Source organism: Halichoerus grypus, chromosome X (assembly GCF_964656455.1).
Source record: "Halichoerus grypus chromosome X, mHalGry1.hap1.1, whole genome shotgun sequence".
NCBI lineage: Eukaryota > Metazoa > Chordata > Mammalia > Carnivora > Phocidae > Halichoerus > Halichoerus grypus.
The window spans coordinates 23,372,675-23,380,719 of NC_135727.1; the positions used below are offsets into that span (position 1 = coordinate 23,372,675).

An 8,045-nucleotide genomic window follows, 5' to 3' on the forward strand; every position below is an offset into this window, starting at 1 on the left:
GATCAGCCTGGTAACTCACTGGGAGACCACCTGAAAATATTTGTATTGTTTTGCCCAGGTCAGAACTCATGGAGTGCTCAAACCACTACATGGGGTTATTTGTTGAATAATTTGCAAGCACATATTTTACTCACTGATGACAGAAATGATGAATAATAGTTGAGAGAAATAAGAGACTAACCAAAAAGTTTAGAAGGAAATGTTGGGGAATAAAATGTACATAAAGGTTTTAAAACTTTGAACATATTTCTGAGAATTTAGAGAATAATATGCATGCCCAGTGTTGTGCACATGCTCAGAAAACACCAGAGAAGACTCTCAGCCCCCACTTCTGGTTGACCTTGAGGCTCTGCACAAGCAGGAAGTGAACACTAAGGCAGAGATGTAAACTTCCCAGCTGAGTGTTGAAGGAGTGACTGAACTTGCACAAAGAGCCCCTTCACAAAATATAAGAAAGATTTTGATTCCAGGAGTATAAGGAAACCTCTGTCTAATCATTAGCTGACTCTAAAGCTGATAAATCAAAGACATCAATGGTCAATAAAAATACAGACTTTATAGAATTAGTTCAGAAAAGTTACTAAACAAACAAAACAAATCACAACCTCAACAAAAACAAAGGCAAACCCTGGAGAGAAGAAAAAGAAATCTGATTTCCAGAGCTGTTGCATTACAATATTTTAAAAATGCTTAGTTTTCAACAAAAAAAATTAAAGGACTGCAAAGAAACAGAATTATAGGTCATACACAAGAAATAAATAATCAAGAGAAACTATCCCTGAAGAAGCCCAGATGTTGGCTATATTAGATAAATAATTTAAACAATCTATTGTAAATATATTTGGAGTCAAAGGAAATCATGATAAAGGACTAAAGAAGAATATGAGTCCAATGTGTCATAAAACTGAAAAGATCATTAAAGAGATACAATTTCTGGAGTTGAGAAATACAAGTGGACTTAAAAGTTCACAAGATTGGATAAACAGCAGATTTGAGCAGGCAGAAGAAAGTATCAATAAATTTGAATATGGTCAATGCAGGTTATCCACTCTGAAAAATGGAAAGAAAAAAAGAAAGTATGAAGAAATCGAATAGAACCTAATAGTACTGTTGGACATCATCAAATGCATTAACATATGCATAATGGTAGTGTCAGAAGGAATGGACAGAGACAAAAGAATAGAAATAATATTTGAACAAATAATGGCTAAGAAAACCCAAATTTGATGAAAACCTTTACTTACACATCTGAGAAATTCAACAAACTCCAAGATAAACTTTAAAAGATCTACACTTAGTTGCTGTACCACCACGGCCCAAACGATGGTCCTAGCTCCATTCCCGCTGTTTAGCAGCAGCCACCGCTGCTGCCCTGTGATCTCTGGTTTCACTTCATCCTTCTCTTCCTGCTGAGCCACTTTCCTTTTAGAGCTATGACCATCGTCTCCGTCTTGCAGCGGTAGTCACTTGTCTTGGGTGGCTGCCTTGCACTCCTGGGCTTTTCCACTCACAGTTAATTCTGGGCCCTATGTATGGTAACTACAGTCCCACCACCTTTACCACAGATCCCAGACCCCAGGGTACTGCCCCTGACCCTTTTCATCCCTCACTTCCTGGGGGGAGATGTTCTCGGCCTGACCCCTCAACCTTGCACCCCATCACCTCTGTCCACCTGTTGTCTAGCTAGGGCAGGAGGCACACCCCTTGGAAAGCAAGCAACAAAGAAGGAGTGAAAGAAGAAGGTGTGGGCCAGCCCAGAAAGGCAACTGCCCAGTCACTTACATGAGTCCCAGCAGCACTGGCAGAGCCTCAAGGACTGGCAAAGCTCCGAGACTGTCGCAAGCAGAGCGCAGGAAGTCCTGATCCAGACCATCAATTTGCCCCCCACCCCCCGGGTCCTGCAACTACAACCAAAACTGAAGAAGTAAGTCCTTTCCCTGCCGTCTGTGGAGCCTGGCCAAACCTTGTTCAGAAGAGAGGTTTTAAAATCAAAGATGGGAAAATTGGAGAAAATTGCCATTCCCCACAGCCAGCTTGTTCATGGTACACATTTGTGTGAACAACCAAAGATAGAAGAGTAAATATAATTTACCACTAACCAAGATTATCTCTGCAAGAAGAAATGAAAATAACTTTTGGCAGGATTCTGTTTCATCCAATATAATTCAGAAGCAGGAAAAAAAAAAGAAAACCTTTTTAAAAATACTGAGAACATTGCAAATATACATTTGGAGAAATCAGCATTTCTAACTGAGGTGAACCAAAAGGAAAATTACGTTGGGGGCAAAGTTTACTGATCCACCTTCTCTGTTCTTCCAAAACCTCCTAGTCATTGTATGGGAAACACTACTGAAAATTCCAACTACAACAGGGAGTTAATGGCAGTACACTTAAAGGCTCACCTGGGGCACCCGGGGTCAGTCAGTTAAGCATCTGACTCTTGGTTTCCACTCAGGTCCTGATATCAGGCTGGTGAGATCAACCCCGGGTCCAGCTCAACTCCAGACTCCCTCTCCCTTGGCCCCTCCCCTGCTCTATAAAATAAATACATCTTAAAAAAAAAAAAAAGATCTTCAATTTCAAACTTAGATCTCAGATTGCAGTATATCTGTAAAACGTAGCTTTTTAAAAAACTCCCTGGACTCTTGAAAAGAAAATTGATAGAAATGGAAATTTGCCTTGTAACATACAAGTGCAAAAGATGAGTTTAAAAATTGCAAACAACTTGTATTAATTATATTTTATATTTTGTAAATACTGTATACCATGTTATTTTGTGTATATTGTTCATACCTGACAGGTACATTGTAGTTTTGTTATAAAGTATATATTTTGCCCTACCAAATCCTAAGTGTTTTGTATATATACAATGAAGAAATTTTAAGTGTGCTAAGGCACATGGAAGACCAATTTATTTGCAAAAGGTACTGAGATTGCTTATAAAGAAGCAGCTATTTGATATCAAGGTGAAGATCTAAATGTGAACAGTTTACTAATGCACTATAAAGTTTAAATTTGTGCCACAATCATTGTAAACATGAGGTTTGTATGTGTTACTCTAAATTGATTTCTAATCTGTAATTACTGGAGAACTCACATTCCCATTTTTACCAAAAATAATTTCTGGTTTTTGATTTATCCTTTCAAATTTAAAATACCTCTAATTTTAATGCCAACAAAATTGAATGTAATCAAATTTGTAAATGATAATATAACAGTTTGACCCCCTCTTAAAAAAAAAAAGATCTACACTTAGACAAATTATAATCTGTCAAACATCAAAAACAAAGAAAGAATCTTGAAAGCAGCAAGAGAAAAACAACTCATCTTCTACAAAGGATCATCAATAAAATAGCTGATTTCTCATCAGAAACCACTGAGGACAGAATATGGTAGGTGGTCTACTTAAAGTGCTGAAAGAAAAAAAAAAATGACAACTAAGAATTATATATACAACAAAACGATCCTTCAAAAACAAAGGAGTAATTAAAACTCTGGATAAACAAAATTTGAAAGCTTGTTGCTATCTGATTTGAGCTATGAGAAATCATATAGGGAGTCCTTCAGGCTGAAATGAGAAGACAGTAATTTAAATTTTTAAAACAAAACAAAACAAACACACAAACAAAATACCAGTTAAGGTAAATACTAAAGTGAAGGTAAATATACAAAAAAAAGCATATATACAGCTTTTGTTTGTAGTTTATTTTATTTATTTATTTGACAGATTGAGGGAGAGAGAGAGAGAGCACAAGTGGCTGAGCAGCAGGCAGAGGGAGAGGGAGAAGCAGGTTCCCCACTGAGCAAGGAGTCTGATATGGGACTCCATCCCGCACCCTGAGATCATAACCTGAGCAGAAGGCAGGCACTTAACTGACTGAGCCACCCAGACGCCCCTATTTGTATTTTTTGCCTGTCTAATTTATTTTTTTATTTTATTTTATTTTTTAAGATTTTATTTATTTATTTGACAGAGAGAGAGACAGCAAGAGAAGGAACATGAGCAGGGGGAGTGAGAGAGGGAGAAGCAGGCTTCCCACTGAGCAGGGAGCCTGATGTGGGGCTCGATCCCAGGACCCTGGGATCATGACCTGAGCCAAAGGCAGACGCTTAATGACTGAGCCACCCAGGCGCCCCGCCTGTCTAATTTAAAAGACAATTATATAAAACAATATTTATAAATGTATGTAGATGGGTATGCAATGCATAAGAAGGTAATTTGTGGTAGTAAAAGTACAAAGAGAGGTTGAGAAATCCATATACAATAAAAGGTTTTGCATAGTATTGAGATTAGGTTGCCATAAATTCAAACAAGGTTGATGTGAACTTAAATGATAATTATAATCCCCTGGGCAACTACTAAGAAAATAAACTAAAAATATATAATTAAAGGAATGTCAAGGGAATCAAAGTGGTACACCAAAAAAATATCTATTTAACACCAAATAAGACAATAATGGAGAAAGTGAGAAATTAAAATGATATAAGACACAGTGAAAACAAACTGTAAAAAACAGAGGTAAGGCCTAGCTTGCTAATATTTACATTAAATGTAATGTATTAAGCTCTCCAAGTAGAGAAAATCAACACAACCAAAAATTGTTCCTTTGGAAAGAAAAAGGATACACTTTTAGCAAAACTGACCAAGCAAAAAAGATAAAAGATTCAAATTGCTAAAATCAGACATAAAAGTGGGAACATTACTACTGACCTTACAGAAACAGTAAGGATTATAAAGAAATATTACGAACAACTGTATACCAATTTACCAGGTAGTTTAGTTGAAATGTATAAATTCCTAGAGGGTCAAAAACTACCAAAAATATTCAAAAAGAAAAAAAGTCTGGAAAGACCTATCACAAACAGAGACATTAAATTAGTGGGAAAAAATAAGCTTCCAACAAAGAAAACTGCAGGTCTATAAGGTGTCACTGGTTAATTTGATCAAACATGTAGAGAAAAAATAATATCAATCCTTCAGAAACTCTTTAAAAAAAAGAGAAGAAGTGAGAATATTTTTCAACTTATTTTGTGAGGTCAGTATTACCCTGATATCAAAATGAGACAAAAATATCACCAAAAAATAAGCTTACAGACCAATATTCTTTACATTTATAGATGCAAAAATTCTCAATAAAATACTAGCAAATCGAACCCAGCAACATATTAAGAAGATTATATACCACTTATAGGTGGTATGCAAGCTATGCAAGGTTGGTTTAATATGTGAAAATCAAATAATATACTACAACATATCTATGTAAAAAATAATGAAAACCACATAACCATCACAATAAATGCAGGACACAGATTTTTTTCAAAATTCAATATCCCTTCATGATAAAAACAATGAATAGTAACAGAAGGGAATCTCCTGAACCTGTTAAGTAACATGTATGAAATATTACCAACATTATACTCAATGGTAAAAGACTGAAAACTTTCCTCCTAAAATCAGGAATATAATAAGGATGTCATCTGCTCCCGCATCTATTCAATATTGTACTGGAGGTTCTAGCCAGGACAATATTGGTAATAAGAAGAGAGCAAAGGCACTCAGATTGGAATGTAAAAAGTAAAACTATTTCTATTCAGAGATTATATGATGTTCTCAATAGAAAACACCTAGGACTTCCGAATAGCCAAAGTAGCATTGAAAAAGAAAAGCAGAGCTGGAGGCATCGCAATTCCAGATTTCAAGCTATATTACAAAGCTGTAATCATCAAGACAGCATGGTACTGGCACAAACACAGATAAATTGATCAATGGAACAGAATAGAGAACCCAGAAATGGACTCTCAACTCCATGGTCAACTAATCTTTGACAAAGCAGGAGAGAATATCTAATGGAAAAAAGACAGTCTCTTCAACAAATGATGGGAAAATTAGACAGCCACAGGCAGAAGAATGAAACTGAATCACTTTCTTACACCATACACACACACACACACAAAATTTCAAATGGATGAAAGACCTAAATGTGAGACATGGATCCATCAAAATCTTAGAGGAGAATACAGGCAACACCTTCCTTGTCATTGGCCACAGCAACTTCTTGCTAGACACATCTTCAAAGGCAAGGGAAACAAAAGCAAAAATGAACTATTGGAACTTCATCAGGATAAAAAGCTTTTGCACAGCAAAGGAAACAATTAACAAAACTAAAAGTCAACCTATGGAATGGGAGAAGATATCCACAATTGACATATCAGATAAATGGCTAGTATCCAAAATCTATAAAGAATTTATCAAACTCAACACCCCAAAACAAATAATCCAGTTGGGAAATGGGTAGAAGACAGGAACAGACATTTCTCCAAAGAAGACATACAAATGGCTAACAGACACATGAAAAAATGCTCGTCGCTCATCATCAGGGAAATAGAAATCAAAACCACAAGATACCACCCCACACTGGTCAGAATGACTAAAATGAACAAGTCAGGAAACAACAAATATTGGTGAGGATGTGGAGAAAGAGGAATCCTCTTACATTTTTGATGGGAATGAAAACTGGTGCAGCCAATCTGGAAAACAGTATGGAAGTTCCTCAAAAAATTAAAAATAGAACTACTCTACAACCCAGCAATTGCACTACTAGGTATTTACCCCAAAGGTACAAATGTAGTGATTCAAAGGGGCACATGCACCACAATGTTTATAACAGCAATGTCCACAATAGCCAAGCTATGGAAAGAGTCCAGATATGCATCAACAGTTTAAGGGATAAAGAACAGGTGGTATATATATACAATGGAATACTACTCGGCCATCAAAAATAATGAAATCTTGACATTTGCAAGGACATGGATGAAACTAGAGGGTATCATGCTGAGTGAAATAAGTCAGTCAGAGAAAGACAAACACCACATGATTTCACTCATATGTGGAAATTAAGAAACAAAACAGATGAACATAGAGGAAGGGAAGGAAAAAGTAAAATAAGATAACAGAGAGGGAGGCAAACCATAAGAGACTTTTAACTATAGGGAACAAACTGAAGGTAGCTGGAGGGTAGGAGGTTGGAGAATGTGGTAACTGGGTGATGGGCACTTGATGTAATGAGCACTGGGTGTTATACGCAAGTGACGAATCACTAAATTCTACCTCTGAAACAAATAATACACTATATGTTAACTGAATTAGTTTAAGTAAAATTAAAAAGATTTGAAAAAATTAAGAAAAACAAAATAATACATGCCAAGAGTTACACATGGCTGTTAGAAGGTGTAAAGATAATAAGTGGTATATTATGTCAGCAGCCATTTACTACGTACTCAGCACTGTATTAGGCATATGGTGTCACACAATAAAAACTCCAAACCAAAATGACCTTATTGGTAACTTCCAGCAGACATTTAAAATTGCCATAATACCAATATTACATAAACTCTTTCAGAAAATAGTGGGGAAGTGAATATTTCCTAACACTTTTTGAAAGGACAAAATTATCTTGACATAAAATCAGACAAAGAAGAGAATGAAAAACTCAGACAAATATCCCTCATGATGATAGGTGCAAAATGCCTTCTTAATTGTTACCTAATTGAATGCAAAAAAGTATTTTTAAAAGATAATATAGTAGAGATTATAAAGTTGGTTTAATATTAAAAGAAACATGATTTATCATATTAATAACATAATGGAGAGAAATAATATGTTTTACTCAAATAATGCTCAAAAAGTAATTGTATCAATTTGTATTACAATGCATGGCACTTAGAGTAAAATAATCTTGGCCTGGAGTTTACTTTGTGAGAACGTTATTGATAACAAATATATTTCAAATATATTTATTTAATAGATATAAAAGTATTTGGATTTTCTGCTTCATTTTTAGTCAAACAACACCTGCAGTCCATACCTTTCTTGTACCCTCCATGCTGCCTCCCAGATGTGTCCACTAAAGTTGGATTCCTAACCTCACCAGACAGGCATGCTCCACTTGTAGCCTACCTGTCTCATCTTCTTTCTTAGCCCAAGAGCCTGGAGGCATTGTACAATGAATGAGAATTCTATGCCTTTACATCCTACAAAAAACTGT

The 8,045-nt window shown here is 35.7% G+C and overlaps 1 pseudogene; it reads left to right on the forward strand.

Annotated features, from left to right (window-relative positions):
• The first annotated feature begins 1,433 nt into the window (after nucleotides 1–1,433).
• Nucleotides 1,434–2,429, forward strand: LOC118519574 (proline-rich nuclear receptor coactivator 1 pseudogene; annotated as a pseudogene).
• The last annotated feature ends 5,616 nt before the right edge of the window (nucleotides 2,430–8,045 follow it).